Raw genomic sequence first — 20,133 nt, forward strand, 5'->3', positions numbered from 1 at the left:
TACTCAGAGTAACACTCAAAGTGTTGAAAGGTGAACAGCAGATTTTGTTACTTGGGCTTCTTGTTTTTCTCAGCCTTCTTGTATCTTTTAAATTGATGACCCCCCGAAAGCTCTTTTTTTCTCTTTCTTCATTTCTTGCCTGGTTGGCTTTCACTCCTCTCTTCACAGGTCTGTTTTCTCTTTCTGTTTGTTCGGTTTTTTTGTTTCCCTGAGAAGGGCCTGCAAACTCTTCCATACAACAGTTTATTTGTTAGGTAAAACCATAATAAACTTCAATCAATTCTTCCTTTACTTAAAGCTAACTCATTCTTTCCTCTAACAAGCCCTCCAGTTGTTTAAAGCATAGAGGCAAACCTACCATGCTTTTTGGAGTGACTGGAGTCAAAGCCAAGGACAATTAAAATGTGAAAGTTAACAGGTGACAATCGGGAGTAAGCTACTGTTTGCCAAATTTCTACCTTGCTCTTAAAAATAGAGCACTTGGATTGGTTTGCATTATCCATGAAATTAGATGTTGCCAACACATCACCCAGGCTTTCCTAAGGCAGGTGGAAGCTAGAAGCAGTGCTGTGTAGATTTTCAAGTGCCCTCAGCCAGCTTTTGGTGCTCCTGAGCTTCTGGAAAACAGCACAGCCTGGTTTCCTGGCTCCTCATTTCATCTAATCCCACCTCAAGGGAAGGCTCTCTGACCACACCTGGTCTACAGCAGAGGGACAACCTTTGCTGGGATGCTGTGATTTGTCTCCCCTTCTGATATCAGTCACCCATGGAGCATCCCCTAGCTCCTTCAGGAAGTGCTCCAACACAACAAGAGAAATGTTTCTCTGCGCTACTCTCCTCCAGAACTGATCTTCAGGATGACAGCCAGCAGGCATGCAGACTGGCTTCCCACATGGACATTCCCATGGTTGCTGACAGCCTCCCTCAGCTCCTGACAGGCTCTCCTTCTGGTCACAAGCTGAATATCCTCTTGGTGGATGTTCTGTGTCCCTCAGGAGAGACAGCATGTCCTGAAGGTTAAATATTGTCTAGTCTGATCCTGTTGTACCTGATCTAACCTGATCCTCTATCACCAAGAGTACATCTTCTTTGCTCCAGACATTCCCTCTGGTCTCCAGGTAACTGCTGGTCCCCTGGACTTCTGAAGGCTGGTCTTGCTAGGACCGTCATTCCCCAGGATGACTGGCAGCATCTAGATCAGGCTGAGGTACTGGCATAGTCTCATGAAGGCCAGGAGACTTTCAAGTTGGAGCAAGGTAAGTTCATGAATGGTGATGGTATGATGGACTCCTATGACAATGGGGAGCTGGGCATTGCAATTGTTTGAGCTACCTTGCCCTATGTTTCCATTCTGTCTTCTAGTGAGTGTCTTCTGGGGAGGGTCTTTCACAAAATTCTGGAAAGCAAAGTAGCAACGTAATGAGTTGTAATGTCATGTTTTGTTGACTTCCATATGCCAAAAGATTTAGCTGAATTTTCACATAGACAATATTTGGGGATAAAGGCCAAAAGTTTTATATGGCATTGCATGTCAGGAAAGTTTTAGAAATCTATGGGTAAATTCCTTATTTTTTATTTTATATATACTGCACTTTCCTACAAGCTATTCAAAGGTATTCGAACAGTCTCATTTTTTATTTGAATATCACAGCTCTTCATACTGCTGATGTTATGTGTAATATCAGATCAGGTTTTATTCTCACATAGACTATTAGATAGTAGATAGCACAGACTATCAAAGAGTAGATAGTAGAGTATCTGCATTAATTGTGAATATATAAATGAAAAGAGTTTGCATTTAGCACCTCAACCAAAGGATAAAGGTCAAATCTATCTATTGAACTCAATGAGCTATTGATCAGCAGACTTAATTCACCATGTTAAAAAAAAAGTTATATGAGAAAGGCATATACTATCCTGTCTACTACAATGCCTGTTTTAGGAGGTGAAAAGATAAAGAATTCACCTTCACCACCACCACTCCCCCCAAAAAACCCTTCCAACAAACCAACAAACCATTATAGAGAAAAAGATTCAACTTCTAGAGGAATATGGTTTTTATTCAACAAGCAAATTTCCTTACATTATCATCATTCAATAAGCCACTTTTTCTGACATTCTGCCTCTAGACATTTCCAATACTGAACTCTTCCAGGAAAAAATTACACAAACAAAAATCTTGTACAGCCATTTTTCCATGAGATATGTAGAAATCTTCCCTGATACAGATTTTTTTCACTTACATCCAAAAACATACAGCATATTTTTACTTGACAATTAACAGGAGCTTATAATGGACAGAAAAACCTGTGAGAATGGACACGGTGGCTGGCAACTCTGCTTCAAAGGTAAGAAAGACTGTGATTAAGATTCCCTGTGTAGCCTTCATGAAGCCTCTTTCTGCGCACTTTTCATGATATAGTCTCTCATTACATGCTCACACAAAGCTCTTTTCACAGGGCAGGAGTACCTTCTGTGCCTTGGATGAGCAATGATCACTGATAGAAGAATTACTTCATGTTTTGCACTTTCTGCATTGCTCAGTATCACTGCACATTTACCGCATCACACCCAGTCAGAGAGAATCTCTTCACTGCCCATTCCTGTCTGTTCTCCTCTGCACCAGATTTCTTATCTCATCCATTCCCGGCCCCACCTTTTAGTCTCTTCAGTTTTCTCAGTCAAGTTCAGTCTTATCTGGTCTCCAACTCCTGTACACCCATTCCAGGTTGATTGACATTGCAGTTGCTTCAGCATATGGAGCCTTTGTTAAAGTAGCCAAGCTAGCTTTAAACTAATTAACACAGGAAGTATTAAGAGTGAAACCAGGACTGAAAACCTGCTAAAGCAGTGAGTAAACATCTAGTAGCCACCTTGGGCTGAGCCTCATGTCACCACAGTATTCAATGCTGATCCAGCATTGCAGTGTCTTTGGGCTGCCTCTCCCATTTCCAGTTGCCAACTGCTTTCAGCCTCCCTCTTCACATCTATTTTCTCTTTCAATAATCGAACAAGTTTCAGTCTACTGTGCATAAAAACTGGGGATTTCTTTTTCCTCCATGCTACCTGGATGTCATCATGGGAGGTCCTGAGCATTTTCTCAACAGCAGCAGAAATGGCAGTAATATTGCTATTAATCTCTGTGTCTCCAAAACAGCTCTGATTTCCCTTTATAGCAGAGTTTCCATTTTGCCTCAAGAGCAGAAATGTCGACCTGTTCAGTCTAGGTAATATTCCCACATGCTGGGTCCCAGACACTCGCTAAAAGGCAAAATCAAAGCTGTTGTGTGACCTTGCCTTGATATCTTGTGGGATATCAATGCAGAAAGCAGATGCTTAAAAAAGCCCATTCATGAGAGGAGAAGAGCTCTATCTCAGGCTGATTCTGCACCTGCAGCTCTGAGCATTGCCCAGGTAACAAACAGATACAGGGGCTTACTGCAAAATTGGAGTGCAAATGGGAAAGCTTGAGGCAAAAGAACACACAATAATCACCACACTAACTGCCTGTATTCAAGATGACCTAAGCTCATTTCACATTTGCTTACCCACGATTTACTGTGTAAAAAAAAAATACCAAAAGACAAGATTTTTTTCAGCTTTTCCGTAAATTTCAGTCTCCAGCTTTTATTACCTTGTAATTAGTCATGCATGTTGCTTTCGTAAAAGCTATATCCAGGGAGAAAAACTCCCTAAATAATCCCTAATTTAGTCCCTCAGAAGGGACTAAATTGGCAACCACCTCAGATGGTTAAATGGTGATCAAGCAACTGCCTAAAACTGAGAAGTAAGATTCTGCTCTGCAGCCTCACAAGTTTTCAGGGGAAGCTGATACTCGTGTTACCCTTATTACCCAGGGAGGAAGTCAATCAAGCGTATGGTGAAAATAAGACTCTTTCCTCATCTTCCTATCTTGCAAATGCAATGTATATCTGGCTCCATGTTTTACTGCTTTCACTCCCACCTTGTAAAGAGCCTCAAGGTCTTATGTCTCTTCCCTGCCACGTGTTACAGTGCAACTGGGGCCAATGCAGTTCAAGGAGAAGGTAGTACCCTGGTAGGTTGACTGAGCCTGTTCTCACCAGAAGACTTACTTGAAAAGTTTCCATCCATCTGTTTATCAGATTTGAGAGTCAATAGCACTTTCACTTGTAGTATCTGCTGCACTCAAAATTAGGGTTTGTTTGTTTATGTTTTTCTTGGGTTTGAAAAATTTTTGGCGGGTTTCAGCCAAGCTTTGGGGGAATTTTTCAGAAATTTTTCAGAAGCTTCTAGCCACATACACATACATGTGTCTAAACCTGCTGGTCTGGGTTTTCATTTTCAGGAGGAAACTGATAATGATTTTTGCATTCAGCAAGACACTGCACGAGTTGAGGTTATGGGGCTTTCCCATCAATTTTTATTCCCACAAAATATTTTTTTTCTCCGTCTCTAATTTGCAAGTTGATATGCTGTTAACTGTATTGAGATTGCTGATGTTTACTCCAATTTATGCTTGACCTGATGTAAGCAGCTGGGCCTCCTTATTTTTCCCTGTCAAACCCACCAGGACTCTGTCACAGATTGTCAGCGTGAGCTCCAGCTGCATGGATATGGCAATGAACAAGATCAGAAACTTGTTCACAAGGGAAATGCAGGGTCTACCTAAAGACTAACCTACCCACACTTATGAACAGCATAACACAAAACTTCGTCTGCCTCATGAAACCAAGTTTCTTCCTTTCCAAATTTTGCAGGTCAAGCTGACAAAAAGAACTCCCATCGGATACAAAAAGAGGAAAGAGTAACCCAAACCAGTTGTGTGCATGCAGTCATGAGGTCCCAAGGAGAGTGGGAGCTATCTGCAAGAACTTTTAAATTATGCTGTCATCAGTATGTAGTTTCATCTGATACATACTTCCTACTGAAAGTGTACCAAATGCTGTGATGTAGCTGTGGATTGCTAGGGAGTGTGCAGCAGTGCTGTGCATTAAGCGAAAGCGTGGAGGGATGGAGCTGGCTGAGGCTCTGCTCCTCACCTGCAAGCAGCTGTGCACAGAGTGTGGTGGTGCCCAGATGGTAGAAAAGAGCCTTTTTGAGTTCCTGGTGACTGTGTCCTCCAAGAACGGACCAGATCAGAAATATGTTAAAGACACGATCACGGGTGACAAAGCAGCTCAAAATCTGTGACCTTCTTTGGGAAGCACTCAGCGAATAATTTGGGAACTTTGTTCTTCCAAGCAACTGAAAAGGAAGGAAAACTGCGTCCATGCAATAGTCAGCTATTGACCTGATTGTACTGAAACAGTTGCACCTGTCATAAATGGCAAGGCTTCAACTGATGGTGACATATCAGACTCTGAAGCAAAAGGAGATGCTTCACAAGAGGAGAGCGGTGCTGTTGATAAGAATTCAGATTGCTATGAGAAATTCCAGTTGTCTGATACTGTACAAAAAGAGGAGATGGTGGGAGACAACAGCATAACCACAGCAAACCCACAGAAGACTGATCCAGATGTGATTCTTTGCAATGCAGTAGAGATGACACATGAGCATTTAGATGTTTCTGAAGATGGAAAAAAGAACACTGTGAACAAGAAGATGAATACATTTATGACATCTACTATGTGGAAACATCAGCCCTTGGTTAGATCCCAAATATCCTTTTTAAACAGCCCTATAGAGAAGAATGTGAACTGGTAGATGATGATCCTGTTCCCGAGGATGTATATGAAAATGAAAAAAGTTATGAAAATAACTGGTGTAATGACTATCTGATGACATCTGATGAAGATGAATTCTTACTTGAGGAAGATGGTGACAGACAAGAGTCTGGAGAGACCTTCAGTGAGGAGAACTAATGTTACAGGAGAAGAACATGTGTGAGAAACTGAAAATCTAAAAGAGTTAATGTCCAAAACACTTTTCAGAAGAGGAAAAGAATGTTACCATGCCCACCAGATAAGGTTAGAAAAGCGGATCTTGCAAAGGCAGAATTGCACTTTGCTGGGGACAACTTTCTTATCTCAAAAAACAAGCCTGAGACAGCATTGCACCTGCATCTCTGACAGAGGGGAAGGGGATCAAAACCACCAGAGACCTTCCCAAACTCTTTCTAGAAAGTTTGAGAATGACAAAATGCACATGGGCTGAGACTAGTCTATAAATAGTGCAACTCAGAGGGGCTGGGTGTGCACCCACCATCCCAAAGAACCAGACCAGAGACAGTGCTAGAACCTTTCTTCCTTTCTTCCTTCCTTCCTTTCTCTTTCTCTTTCTTTTTCCTTCTTTCTTTTTCTTTCTTTCTTTCTCTTTCCTTCTTTCTCTTTCCTTCTTTCTTTCTCTCTTTCTCTTTCTCTCCCCTTCTCCCTTTCTTTTCTTTCTTTCTTTCTTTCTCTTTCTCTCCCCTTCTCCTCTTCCTTCCTTCCTTTGCTCCCTCCTTCCTTCTTTCCTTTACCTCCTTCTTTCCGTTTTCCTTCTTCTCCCTCCTTTTTATGGGCCATTCAGCCTATCATAACGTTCAAGGGTATCCCAAACGTCAGCTACCTCAGAGCAAACTGTCCAGGACAGCCCTTTCAGGACACAACAAGATGAAACAAATACTTGACAAGAGGTTCCAAAGGAATTTGGATATAATAAGATTCAAGATTTGGATTCTGACTAACAGCTCTTTTTTGAAGATGAAATGCATACTGAAGACGAAATTCTACTGTTGCAGAACAACTGAAAGTCTGGACAGCTCTGGATAGCTATTCATAAGAATGTTGAGATAAAAATAAAAATAAAAAACAACTACCAAAACCCTCCTAATGAACAAACAACGACAATAACAAAGAAAACCAAACCCAAGAAAACCCACCTTGAAAAATCACTTTCTGGTAAAAGTTGTGCTCATTGAGACAGTAAGAAACCAATCTTTACATGGATGACTGGGTGAGCCATAAGATAAACTTTTTCCTGTCTGCCCTTCTGAAACTGTTGGTGACTAGCATGGTTCACCCTAATGCTTACCGATTAGGCTCAAGTATTGGACACTAGATTGGTATTCCAGTAAGTGCTAAACCTTTCTACTGTCTGAGCTGCCAGCTTCAGCTGGTAGATATCCAGCAGTGTGAGTATGTGTGTGAGTATGGCCACTTGACAATAAAAATTTTTGTTCCAAGCAAAAGATGCTATATGTTTAGAAATGGATTTTTCTGCCCATTCCATGTTGCTAAAGTACTGAAGAAACATTTTTTTTCCCCCTAAAGCTGAATGCCTATGGATTTGTACCTGTAGCAACTACCTCCACATTGTATAGGGAGGTTCTGCTGGCAGCAGCACTTCTGATCATGACTAATGTGACAAGTTTCACAAGCAGATCAACATGTCTGTCATGATGGCAAGTGGAAGTCCTGGAAAAAGACACTCTATCCTAATGCTTTCTACTGCATTTGTTCCTTTCTTTATAAGTGTTTGAGCATGTTAAATGCCTTGATCTGCCCATTACTCTCTCCAGTAGTTTTACTGTTGGAGTAGAACGATGTGCATTTAAATTGTAAATTTTTAATTTTTTTTACCAAAAATATCACCAGCTTTAAATTGAAAAAGAGGATGTTTAGATTAGATATTAGGAAGAAATTCTTTACTCTGAGAGTGGTGAGGCACTGAAACAGTTTTCCCAAAGAAATTGTGAATACCCCATCCTTGGAAGTGTTCAAGGCCAGGACGGATGAGGATTTGAGCACCCTGGTCTAGTGGAAGGTGTCCCTGCCTGGGAAGGGCAGGGGGGGCTTATAACTTGATGATCTTGAAGGTGCCTTCCAACTCAAGCCATTCTACAATTCTGTGATTGATCCTTTAATTGATTCTGTGATTGACTCTATGATGTAAAAGTTATTTACTAACTGCATGATAGGAGAGATTATATGTGATCTCAGCACAAGGTAATATAGACAGAAGTATATGTTTATACATATACCTCTACATAGCAAGCAATTCTACTAACAGTTAAATCTTCAAGTATCTGTTTATGATTTTCAGAGTTCTATTTACCAACAATTCTTTTTTTAATTGCTAAACATTAGCTAGCTGCTCTCACACTTTGAACTCCCTCTGCAGGGAGATAGAGGTTTCACATACAATAGAACAGAAATCTAAACACAATGAATAATGACAACATCATTAATTTATAGTAATCTCTGACTCCGTTTCTTTCATTACTTATGCAGGAACTTTATCTATGCAGATTGTTCCTGTCTTTAAGCCAGGAAAATATTGGTCTGAGAAAGAATAAAAGAAGTATTTGCATTTCAATGGCCATAGAATACAGAAGGTTTACATATGCTCCTTAGTCAGACATCAAGCACCTAAAAAACAAATAAATAAGCTTGCTATACCATTTTGACTGACTCTTCTGTTTTTAATCTGGACAGATTTTGTAAGGAAAATTCTTGTGATCTTGGTTTCTCTGCTGAACTCAGGAACAAAGATGATATACTGAAGGCAATTATAATGGTGATATTTTCCACAGCTAACAAACCTGCCAGGCCACAGGTCAGCAACATCTGCTAGATAGCATGTAAGTGAATGCAATTGATAGGAAAATATTCTGAGGTATGTATGCTAGCTCTCTCAAGAAATCCTACTTTCTTATTCTCATCTGGGATACGAATGATGCTTGTTTCTCTGTGCTGTCTGGGCTGGGGGGCAGCAGGCAGGTACAGCTAGTGGGCAGGGGGGGAGGCAGGTCAGCTGCAGGAAAGCAGGGAGGCTGGAGTCAGAGGCACGGTCAGGGGCTGTCACTTCAGCAGTCACTTCTATGGGTTTCATGGGAGAAAGGGGCTCCAGGGTTTCCAGCCATGTTAGCCTGAATTACCCTGAACTTAGTTTAGTTTTGCTCTTTCTCTGGGGGTTAGAGGTGTAGAAAAGAGAAAACAAAACTGAAGTAAACAGATCCCATCTGCACAAATCTACTGAGGAAGGGAAAAATTTATTTTTGCATCTTTACACTTAGAATGCTCCACCAAGCAGATGGGAGGGATTTTGTTCTAGTTTAGACTTTATGTCCTAAAATTCAGCCCATGGAGACTAACAACCCTTTGGCCAACACCTTCACAGAAGTAGTAGTGGAGTTCTACCTCAAGGTTCTGGCAAACGCAAGATTCCTCATAGTTTAAATACTTTTTACTCAATATTATGAAGGGAAGATACTAAGGCAGTGAGTGGGTACATTTTTCCTTTGGGATGTGGTATAATGTGAGCAGACTACTTTTCAACTGAACGTAGCTACATAAGAGCTAGCTTGTCCTCTGTGTTGCCTGTCTGGTCAATAAAGAAAAACAAGTTGCTTGAGAAAACAATTCACTTTATCTTATGAGCAGATAAATGCAATCCAGTGGTTTCACTCTGCTTCCACTGACTACAGACAGAACCTAATTATTAGAATTTACAAAGGTAGGTGAGATGAATCCCACACAATCCATCTCAGCATGAAAAACACACATGGATTTTGTACTGCTCTCCAAAACCTAAGATGCATCAGGACATGCCTTAAAATCAGGTTGCAGGGTGGTGAATGTAGGCATGTTTCTGAATTTTTTAGAAATACACAGTTGCACTTCCTAGAAAACTGAGTGGAAGATTCTTGCCTGTTATAAAATGTATATGCTTAACTTCCCCAGTAATACATGAAGCTCTCAGTCCTGCCTCTTCCTATCCCCAAAACGCTTGTCACTATGATAAAGCAAAAAAGTGCCATTTGTCTCTGAAACACTCTTCCATTCCCACAAAGCAGTGATGGCCCTTGGAACTAGTGCTAGACAATTTGGGAGATGTGTGAAAAATACCAAAAAGCACTCCTCAGAGCTGCAATCAGTCATAATGCTTTAAAGCAGCATAACCCAAGGGCAATTTTCGGAACAGTTCTTCCCATTCCCTTTATAATATCTACCCAGATACCACTATGCTCTTCTTCCGTGTGCTTTTCTCATCCTTCAGCTATCCCACCACAAATTTCATCTGCTATTAGTGGCAGCGCTGGCAGAGTCCTGTGCCAAACAACTTCCCCTGGCAGGGGAGACCCTCCTCCCAATGATCCACTTCCCAGTTGCTTTGGAAAGACAAAAACTAGAGACCTGGTTGAACCATACACAAAGAATTCCAGCAGTTTGGGGGTCTCTAAGTAGAAAATATTTCAGCAAGACTATATTACATCTCAAAAGCATATTAAACACAAATGACTTTCCATAACAGCAAAGTCTTGCCCGAGTTGGATTTTCTCTGTTGGAGACACATCAGTGTCTCTTAATATGAATGAGAAAGTTGTACATGACATCAGAATCACACTTTCTAAATTCAGAATGTGTTCTGACTGAAAGTGGCGTAAAATAAATCATAAATCTGAAGTTATTTCATTGCTACAATTATTCTAGGTTCAAGGCAGTGTAATAGGGAATAAAATGCATTCCAGTAAGCACTTCTAGTCCTCACTTTAACACCACATTTTAATTTTATGGAGAATTTTAACTAATGTAACTTAAAGAGGAAGATGGAGCAAGAATGTGGAAACAAGTCACTTTCAAATGAATGTATATATAATGGCTCCTTGTGAAGCAGCTTGCAAGCAATGCAACCACTCATCCAGAATGGGGTTATTTTTCTAATTTTAGCTAACGTTGATTAGAATATCATTTTAGTGACTGTGAAAGAAAATTAACGCTTGATTCTTCTTTATTGTGATTAATTATTCCAATATTTTTTAAGCTTGTTGCGCTAGATTCTAATACCACATTTTGTTTTTCACTACTTTAATTTCATTAGCCCCAAAGAAATTATTCCAGATATTCACCAGGATAACTTGGAATATAGGCCTTATATAGTTTTAAAAGATAATTAAAAAGTGCATAATACAAATGTTACTCACACCTCCTTTTATCTATTCTGAAAACAGGAAAAACCTAGCAACTCCACAGAGCTGAATAATATGCTCAGCATGATTAAACATTACTAAATGGATGACTTTAGTGTGATTAATCTTTTCCTTTATTGAGTAAACTGTTGAACAATCAGTCCAAGAGAGATCATCAGGACAAGCCCATTCAAAAGAGGCTTCCAAGGGGCTGGGTTAAGGCTTGACCATCAATCCTGGAATCTCATAATTCCATTAAAACTTAAAAAAAATAAAAGCTTAAAATAGTAAACAAAGACTGAGCATATCAAGTGCTTTGAGATATGCTTGACTCTGCAGCCCACATTTACAGCTCTGAGACATATCAGCTGCTGAGCTAGGAGCCTCCTTCATCTCAGCAAAGGTGATGAGCTGAACCTCCACAAGTAAGAACTGTTTTCTCTGGAGTGAATAACTCTTTTCTCTGAAGTAAGCCTCTCCAAAGTGTCCAGATGGCAGCACTACCTAAGTAACATTCTAGAGTGATGCTAAATTTGCATGGTGCCCACGGCAAGGGATATGCAGAGAGACATCTGCATTTCAATGATACTTCACCAATAGTTAGAATTACCAGAAATAACAAAACAGGAAAAGTAACTTTCCTATGTGAATATAACTTATCGTAGCTCCCAATAGTGATATATTGACATCCAGATTTCATTAAATGTGTATTCTATATGCCATCTGAACATTTGTATACCTCTCACAAACAAGTGATATCCTGTAAGGGCTCAGGAAACAAAGTATCATTAAGTCAGTTGGGAAATACAAAGAACTCAGCTATAGTCACTATGCTCCAGTGACTGATTTCAGACCCATGAAACACACCTGACAAACAAGAACACAATGAGAACTTGGGTTGGACCGCAGGAAGAGATTTTCTCAAAAAGTCAGAAATGTTCAGCCACATTTGAACACGACCAGCTGTTAACACAAATTATATAAGGAGTCTTTCTGCTGTGCCTTTTGCAATTGGATATGTCTGTCTCGTATTGGCCTCATAAGTCATCAACGTGCATGCAACAAATGTGGATAGAGCCTTCCCAAATCTTCATTCGCGAAGCCCAGCCATGATGATGATGATAAAGTAAGGATTTCTGCAGCTAGAAGCTATACCATGCATGCTCTAAGGCTTGCAAGGTGTTTGTACCTGACAATGGACATAGCTGCAAAAAAAAAAGGGAAGACTTACGCTTCCACCATCAGAATTCCTCTGTGCAAGGGGCATCTGTCAGCTAGCTCCTCTTGCAGGATATAGTTCCTTAATGCCACAGAAACAGGAAAGGATTAGACCTTAAGGATGCACAGCATCAGTATGCCCTTGAGTATGAATGTCTGGGATATTCCAATAACTGGTAACACAGAACTATTGCAATGCATAAACTAATCTATTCCACTTCTCTGACAGGTAGTTTTCAAAAACACTGAACTTTTGTATGTATTTCAGCTCATTCTTGGAGGTAATATTAAATTTTGTCTAGTGCAGCATAGTGTCTTCACTGTGGAATGTTATTTGAAGCAGACTTAATGATATGCTACTACAAATAGTTTATCGTAGAGTCACAGAATCATAGAATGGCTTGGGTTAAAAGGCATCCTCAAGACCATCTAGTTCCAGCCCCTCTGCCATCGGCAGGGACACCTTCCACTAGACAAGGTTGCTTAGACCTCCACCCAACCTGGCCTTGAACACTGCCAGGGATGGGGCATCCACAACTTCTCTGGTCAATCTGTTCTCATGCCTCGCCACACTGAATAAAGAATTTCTTCCTAATATCTAATCCAAACCTCTGCCAGTTTGAAGCCATTCCCGCTTGTCTGGTCTACATGCCCTTGTAAATAGACCCTCTCCATCTTTCCTGTGGGCTCCCTTCAGGTGCTGGAAGGCTGCAATTGGGTCACCCCAAAGCCTTCTCTTCTCCAAGATGAAAAATCCCAACTCTCTCAGCCTTTCCTTGTAGGAGAGGTGCTCTATACCTCCAACCATCTTGGTGGCCCTCCTCTGGGCTTGCTCCAATAGGTCAATGTCCTTCCTGTGCTGGAGACCCCAGAGCAGGATGCAGTACTCCAGTCTCATGAGAGTGGAGTAGAGGGGCAGAATCACTTCCCTTGACCTGCTGGACACTCTTCTTTTGACGCAGCCCAGGACACAATTGGCTTTCTGGGCTGCGAGTGCACATTGCCAGCTCATGTCCAGCCTCTCATCCACCAGCATACCCAAGTCATTCTTGGCAGGGCTCTTCTCAATCTGTTTGTCCCCCAGCCTGTGTTAATATTGGGGCAGCAATCTGCACTTGGTCTTGTTAAACCTCATGAGATTTGCATGGGCCCACTTCTCTAGCATGTCTAGGTCCCTCTGGATGGCATCCCATCCTTTCCAGTGTATCAATCGCACCACTAAATGTTCAGACCACCCTTCAGAGAATGTTAGAATGTTAGAATGTTCAGACCATCATTATAGAATGTTAGAATGTTATATCTTCTTTTCTTTGTTTTCTGATGTGACGTACATTTATTCAACACAGACTTATTTCTGTGACTGGATTTCTCTGTCAATTCAATTGCCCATCAAATAGAGCTCTTACACACGCCATTAACAACACAGGGTTAGATATGTTGCATGAGGAAAGAAACAAATTTATTGAACAACAGTAACAAAAAACCCCAAAACAGTTTACCTCTTTAGTCATTTTAGCAGCTATCTTTGCTGAAGTCCTATTCATTCACAGCCTGTGATTCTTTTATTTTTGTTAATCCTTCCTGCTGTTGTGAAGGGATTTAGAATTCAACACAGTACCAGATTGTTAATGTATCCGTCTTTTCACTATTTTCAATCCACCTCACCTACGAAATGCTTCAGAGAACACTTCCACTAGTGGATTCCATTTAGTATTGACTGTTGCCCGCACCAAACGTTTAATGTGCACTGTCAGATTTAATCATGTGTTTGCTTGAACAATTATTGCCTTTGCTTGTATTGCAAAGAGAAAGCTTTGTAAGGTTTTTTACTTCACAGATTATTGAATCTTTTTTGATGAACTGTGGTTTTTGTTGCCTAATAACTACAAGCTTTTAATTATTAAGAATCTTGGAGAATTCTGAATGGTACAAGATAAAGGATTTTCAGTCAGCTCTTTGGACTCTAACTTGCTCCAGCACCTCTTGCCTGCCCTGTGGAACAAATCTGAATACACAACGAATGGAAGCATCAATGACAGTCTGCGTAATACACACATACGAAGATACACACGTACAGAGAGAGAGAGAGGAAGAGGGAGAGACAGATCCTTGGAGCACCACCTCAACCAGTTTTGGCTCAGGCAATGTAGTGTGACAAATTTACACATGGACATTTGCTTTAAACACTTTCTTGACAAATTCACCTTCATTGAGCTGCATTACCAGTATGTTAAAGTGCTTGTTCAGATTGCATGTAGCCCTCTGGTGATTGTGTTGATGGATGATAGCTTTCTGCTGTGGGAAGAGATTGAGCGCCTAGGGCTGATTCTCTCACATGTGTTAGCTTTATTTTTCTGACCATGAAGTTTTGTTCATATGCCAGTATCTTAGCAACAGCAGACAGTCTGATTCAACTAAGTTCACTGTTTCCTCCCTGGGAAATTAATAAAATGATGACATTCCAGTTTAACTTTCTACTCTACTGCCTTTTGGGGTATGGAATATCAATTTATTTAGTGCTGTGCATTACAAAGCAACAGCTCTGGGAGCAATCAACCCAGAAAGGGTCTGAATAATGCTGCTGTGATAGAGACAGTAATCACTAAACCAGAAATATAGCACCAGTAACACACAGCTCTTTGGCAGACTGGTAAGTTTGCAACCTAAGGGTTTCCGTGTCCTGAAATTAGGCATCAACAATAACAAGGTAACCTGCAGCTTGATGAAATACAGCTCAATATCTTAAAATGAATCAGCAAGAAATTAAATGTTCCTGGAAATGATATACTACTCAGGCTACAGAGGAAGAGATATAAACTTTGTGGGAGATTATACTTATGGAGCAGTAAGACCACAGTCACACTTGGTAAAGTATTATTTGAATTGTTCAGAAGGCAGCATTTTTTTACACACATATATATATATGTACATATATGTATATATACATATACACAAATATTTTGTGCTTAAGCAAAGATTAGAAACCAAGCATATAGTTTCATTTCCTTCTGACATTGCTGGCTCATCCTGTCAGGTTATATCTTAAGATGTGGACAGGCACCAATAAAGTTAAATGGGATACTAGTATAACCTATTTTAACTGTTTATTCCTAGATGTCAATCTAAATGTTTAGCATTAAAAAAAAAAAAAAGTTGAGTGGTATAAGCTTGCCTTTAGGATCCTGCTTTAAAAAAAAGTTTTTTCCCTACCACTTTGTCATCAGTATCCAAATGTTCAAGGTTATGCTGCAAGGTATGCATCGAGAGCCCAGTTCTGCAGTCCCTATTTACAAGTTGTAAGGAAGAAAGCTGAACAGTATCTATGAGTGGCACGGTCTCATGTACACATGATAGGAAAAAAACAAAGCACCTAGGTATTTATTCCAGGCTGATAGATTCTTTTTCAAACAGGAATGTGCTTTATAATACACTTTAATATCTGAACAGCACTTGCAGTCTGTCTCCATCTGTTATTGTTCAGATATTCCAGATACATCTAGAACTAGGACCCACATATTTGGTTGTACTCAGTTCCAACACAGCCTAACATTTTTGTGCGACTTTGAACAGCACCACCACACATCTCTGATGTTAATGCAAGAATCTGGCTGGTTAGAGACTTGCTGAGTGTGCACTAACCAACCACAGCAAACATATGGAAACTAGAGCCACATCAGCCACATGAAAATTTGTCTCTTTCCTTCTCAAACCATGACATACATATCATGCCTCCCTGGCTTTTAACTTGCTTCAAAACTCAACATTTGCACACTGTGACTGAAGAGCAATCACAAGAGGCCTTCCTGGTCAGGGAACTGGAAACATTTTACAACTGGAGTTCTGAATTAAATGTATTCATGGTCTTCCTGAGACTACACATTGAAGAACAGGGGTGTTTGTGTAAAGAGTTTTACTTTCCAAGAACTGTCTTGCTCATTCTTCATTTCTTGCAAGAAAACAGGAAGCAAGAGGTGGGACTTGGAGGGGAAATCCTTGCTTCATTGGATTCAATAAGCTTGAGGGATTAAGTGTCTTGGAAGACATTTATTTTATTCTAGAGAAACATTGTCATTAAGAGAAAATTAGCCAAATTTTGTTTGCAGCTGTTCTTAGGTGTAAAAGTCAGATTAACATGGGCTGATTGCAGAAAATAAGTAAGGGAATAGCAAAATAAGGAATAAATTTTTATGAGGAAAAAATTTTAAATATACTTTTCAAGCTCTTTAATGTCAAAATAGATGTATCAGTCAACGACATTTTCTTTGACTAACCAGGAAAAATATTTAAGGCATCAAATTTTAGTCTCTCTAAAAAAATATTACTACTCTTACTGCCCAGAAGAATATTAATAATAAAAATTCATATTTCTATTCTAGAATATTTTGTGAGGCTCATAACTATATGTAAAGACAAAAAGCCAGTCTGCAACGTTCAAATAAAATACAGTTGTTTTGGAACAATTTTCTGATTAATATTGAAAGATACTTTGAAAAAACAGCCACTTGACTGATGCAATCGCTGCATGTAGTTCTACTCTGCTTAACAGAAATTTTATTTGAATACACAAATATGCTTTTTTATGAGCATGAGAACATTGCCTGATGTCTGAGAGCACATTTTGTGCATCTGTGGGGAGAGAGTCTGAGTTTGTGCAGCTCCTCTCTTAGCCTACTATTTCCAAACATTATCATGGAACAACATGCTCACGTTCAAAAAATGACAAAAGAAGGCAGCCAACAGTTTGACTCTTTTTGAGGCAAAGACAAACAAGAACCCCACTGTTTCCAAATATTTCATTGATGTGAAGATACTATGATAGTGCACAGTTTTCTTTTAGAAATGGGGAACAAGGCATTGCCTACACAACACTAGTAAAAAACTAAAGGACACCATTCTAAACAGAGTTCCATAATCACACACACATCACAATATTATACATGCAGAAGGATGGCATTTTTAACAGAGTGGATCTTACTTATGAATGTCTCAGGAAAATTGTTTGTTGCAACTTCTAATGATAACTACAGAGACAAAAAGTTTCCCACAAATACTTGAGAACAGCACACACTGCTACTTTACACCCATCATCCTTCAGCCAACATTCTCCTCTGTTCCCACTGCTCCTTTTCATCTGCCTAGTCTGACATCTAGAAAAGTACTAAAAGGACAAAACAGCAATTATTCTTTCAGCTATTCTTCCTGGGTAGTCCATAAATCTCACTCGTAATATCCTAATTTTCCTAAATGAAGTAGTAAAAAATTGTTATTAAACCCTCATCTTTTAAAATTAAGTATTATAAACAGAGGGTGATAAACATTTTTTATCACCTTTGGAAGAAAGGCCAGGCTGCTCAGGAAGACTAGAAAGATATTGTGAGGTTATGCAGGGAGAAAATTAGAAGGGCCAAAGCCTAACTGGAACTAAATCTATTAAGTCAGTAAAAGACAACAAAAAATGTTTTTACGAATACATCAGCAGCAAAGGAGGGCTAGGGAGAATCTCCATCCTTTACTGTATTCAGGGGGAAACATAGTGGCAAAGGATGAGGAAGACTGAGCTACTTAATGACTTCTTTGTCTCAGTCTTTAATAGTAAAAGACCAGGGTACCTAGCCCCCTGAGCTGGGAAACAGAGGCGGGGAGCAGACTGAAGCCCTCGTAATCCAAAGGGGAAACGGAACCTGCTATGTTCCTTAGACACACACAAGTCTGTGGGGCCAGAAGGGATCCACACAAGAGTACGGCAGGAGCTGGCAGAAGTGCTCACTTTCAATCATTTCAGCAGTCCTGGCTAACGGGGGATGTCCCAGGTGACTAGAGGTTAGCAAATGTGATGCCCATCTACAAGGGTCGGAAGGAGGACCTGGGGAACTACAGGCCTGTCAAGCATGACGTCGTTGCCAAGAAAGGTTATGGAGCAGATCATCTCAAGTGCCATCACACGACACGCACAAAACAATCAGAGGATCAGGCCCAGCCAGCATGAGTTTATGAAAGACAGGTCCTGGCTTGACCAACCTGATCTCATGCGACAAGGAGACCCTGCTTAGTGGATGAGGGAAAGGCTGTGAATGTTGTCTACCTGGACTTCAGTGGAGCCTTTGGCACTGTCTCCCACAACATTCTCCTGAAGGGACTGGCTGCTCATGGCTTGGATGGGTGTACTGTTCACCAGATAAAAAACTGACTGGATGGACAGGCCCAGAGTGGTGGTGGGTGGGGTTAAGTCCAGTTGGCAGCCATCACTAGTGGCGTTCCCCAGAGCTCAGTACTGGGGCCAGTCCTGTTTTAATATCTTTATAGATGATTTGGATAAGGGGATCAAGGGCACCCTTAGTCCAATGACACCAAGTTCGCAATGACACCAAGTCAGGTAGGAGTATGGATCTGCTGGAGGGCAGGAAGGCTCTGCAGTGGAACCTGGACAGGTTGGATTGATGGGCCAACTGTATGAGGTTCAAGAAAGCAAAGTGCCAGGTTGTGCACTTAGGACACAACAAACCCATGCAGTGCTACAGGTTGGGAGGAGTGGCTGGAAAGCTGGCTGGCGAAAAAGGAACTGGGGGTGCTGTTTGACAGCTGGCTAAACGTGAGCCAGCAGTGTGCCCAGGTGGCCAAAAGAGCCAATGGCATCCTGGCTTGGATCAGAAATAGTGTTGCCAGCAGGACTAGGGCAGTGATTGTCCCCCAGTACTTGGTACTGGTGAGGCTGCACCTCAAATCCTGTGTTCAGTTTTGAGCCTCTCACTATAGCAAAGACATTTGAGGCACTGGAGAGTGTCCAGAGAAGGGCAACAGAGATGGTGAAGGATCTAGAGCAGAAATCTTATGAGGAACAGCTGACAGAACTGGGGTTGTTTAACCAGGAGAAAACGCAGGTCAGGAAAGACCTTACCACTCTCTACAACTACCCAAAAGGAGGTTGTAGCGAGTTTTAGGTCGGTCTCTTTACACAGTTCACATGCAACAGGATGAGGAAGTGGCCTTAAATTCTGCCAGAGGAGGTTTAGATTAGATATTATGAAAAATTTCTTTACTGAAAGGGTTGACAGGCATTGGAACAGACTGTCCAGGGAAGTGCTGGAATCACCATCTCTGGAAGTGTTTAAAAAACATGTGAATGTAGCACTTGGGGACACGGTTTACTGCTGAACATGGTGGTGCTGGGTTAATGGTTGGATTCAATGATTTTAGAGGTCTTTTCCATCCTTAATGATCCTGTGATTTTATGATTCTGTAATTCTTTAAATACACAGGACAAAAAACTAGCATTATTAGTATTATCAACAACAAGGTAAACCAATGACAACTTAACTAAGGGAGCATAGAAGATAAAAACCAAGATACAGGTATGGCAGAAAGGAAAAAGCCAAAAGCAACTAATCACCACTGGTTTCAAGAAGAGAAAAGAGTAGGAGTTCAGAAAACCATAAAGCCTACAGCTCCAGGGACACTGGGGCTGTAAAAGACATGCTGAGAGCAGCACAGCAGTGTACCAACATTGCTGCCTCCACACCTTTCTGTTCTTGGCCATCCATGGCAGTGAGCACCTCAGCCTCAACCCCAAGCTGTTACTAGGGTTAGGGTTCAGGGAACCACAAAGCCTACAGCTCCAGGGACACTGGGGCTGCAAAAGGCATGCCAAGGGAATCGCAGCACTACACCAGTGTAAATTTTGAGGGCTGTGGCCAGGAGCACTCAATCAGCCTAGACTTTAAGATTGCCTCCTTCAAAGGCATTGTCTATGGGAAGACCCAGGTTTTATTACTTCCTTTTGAAGTAACCATCCTCAGATATTCAATGAGCACAAGCACTTTTATTGAGGGTATTCACACTCTTTTGCAAAACTATATTGCAGCTACAACAGGAAGCACAGGAGGCAGTTTCACAATGCAGGACTTCTGGGGCAACACTATGCCCAACGCTTTCTATTCACTTTGCTGGGTTTGTTTTCAGATGGACGAGTTCCCTGGTCCATCTCTCCATGTGGCTTCATTTACACTACTCTGCACAGAAGTAGTGGAAACACACAGCTGAGGACAGCT

The 20,133-nt window shown here is 40.9% G+C and overlaps 1 pseudogene; it reads left to right on the forward strand.

Moving 5' to 3' along the window:
- Positions 1 to 2,315: 2,315 nt before the first annotated feature.
- LOC108642636 lies at positions 2,316 to 6,646 on the forward strand (annotated as a pseudogene).
- The last annotated feature ends 13,487 nt before the right edge of the window (positions 6,647 to 20,133 follow it).

The sequence above is a fragment of the Manacus vitellinus genome, unplaced genomic scaffold (genome assembly GCF_001715985.3).
Source record: "Manacus vitellinus isolate BGI_N305 unplaced genomic scaffold, ASM171598v3 scaffold_1_pilon, whole genome shotgun sequence".
In the NCBI taxonomy this organism is placed as follows: Eukaryota; Metazoa; Chordata; class Aves; order Passeriformes; family Pipridae; genus Manacus; species Manacus vitellinus.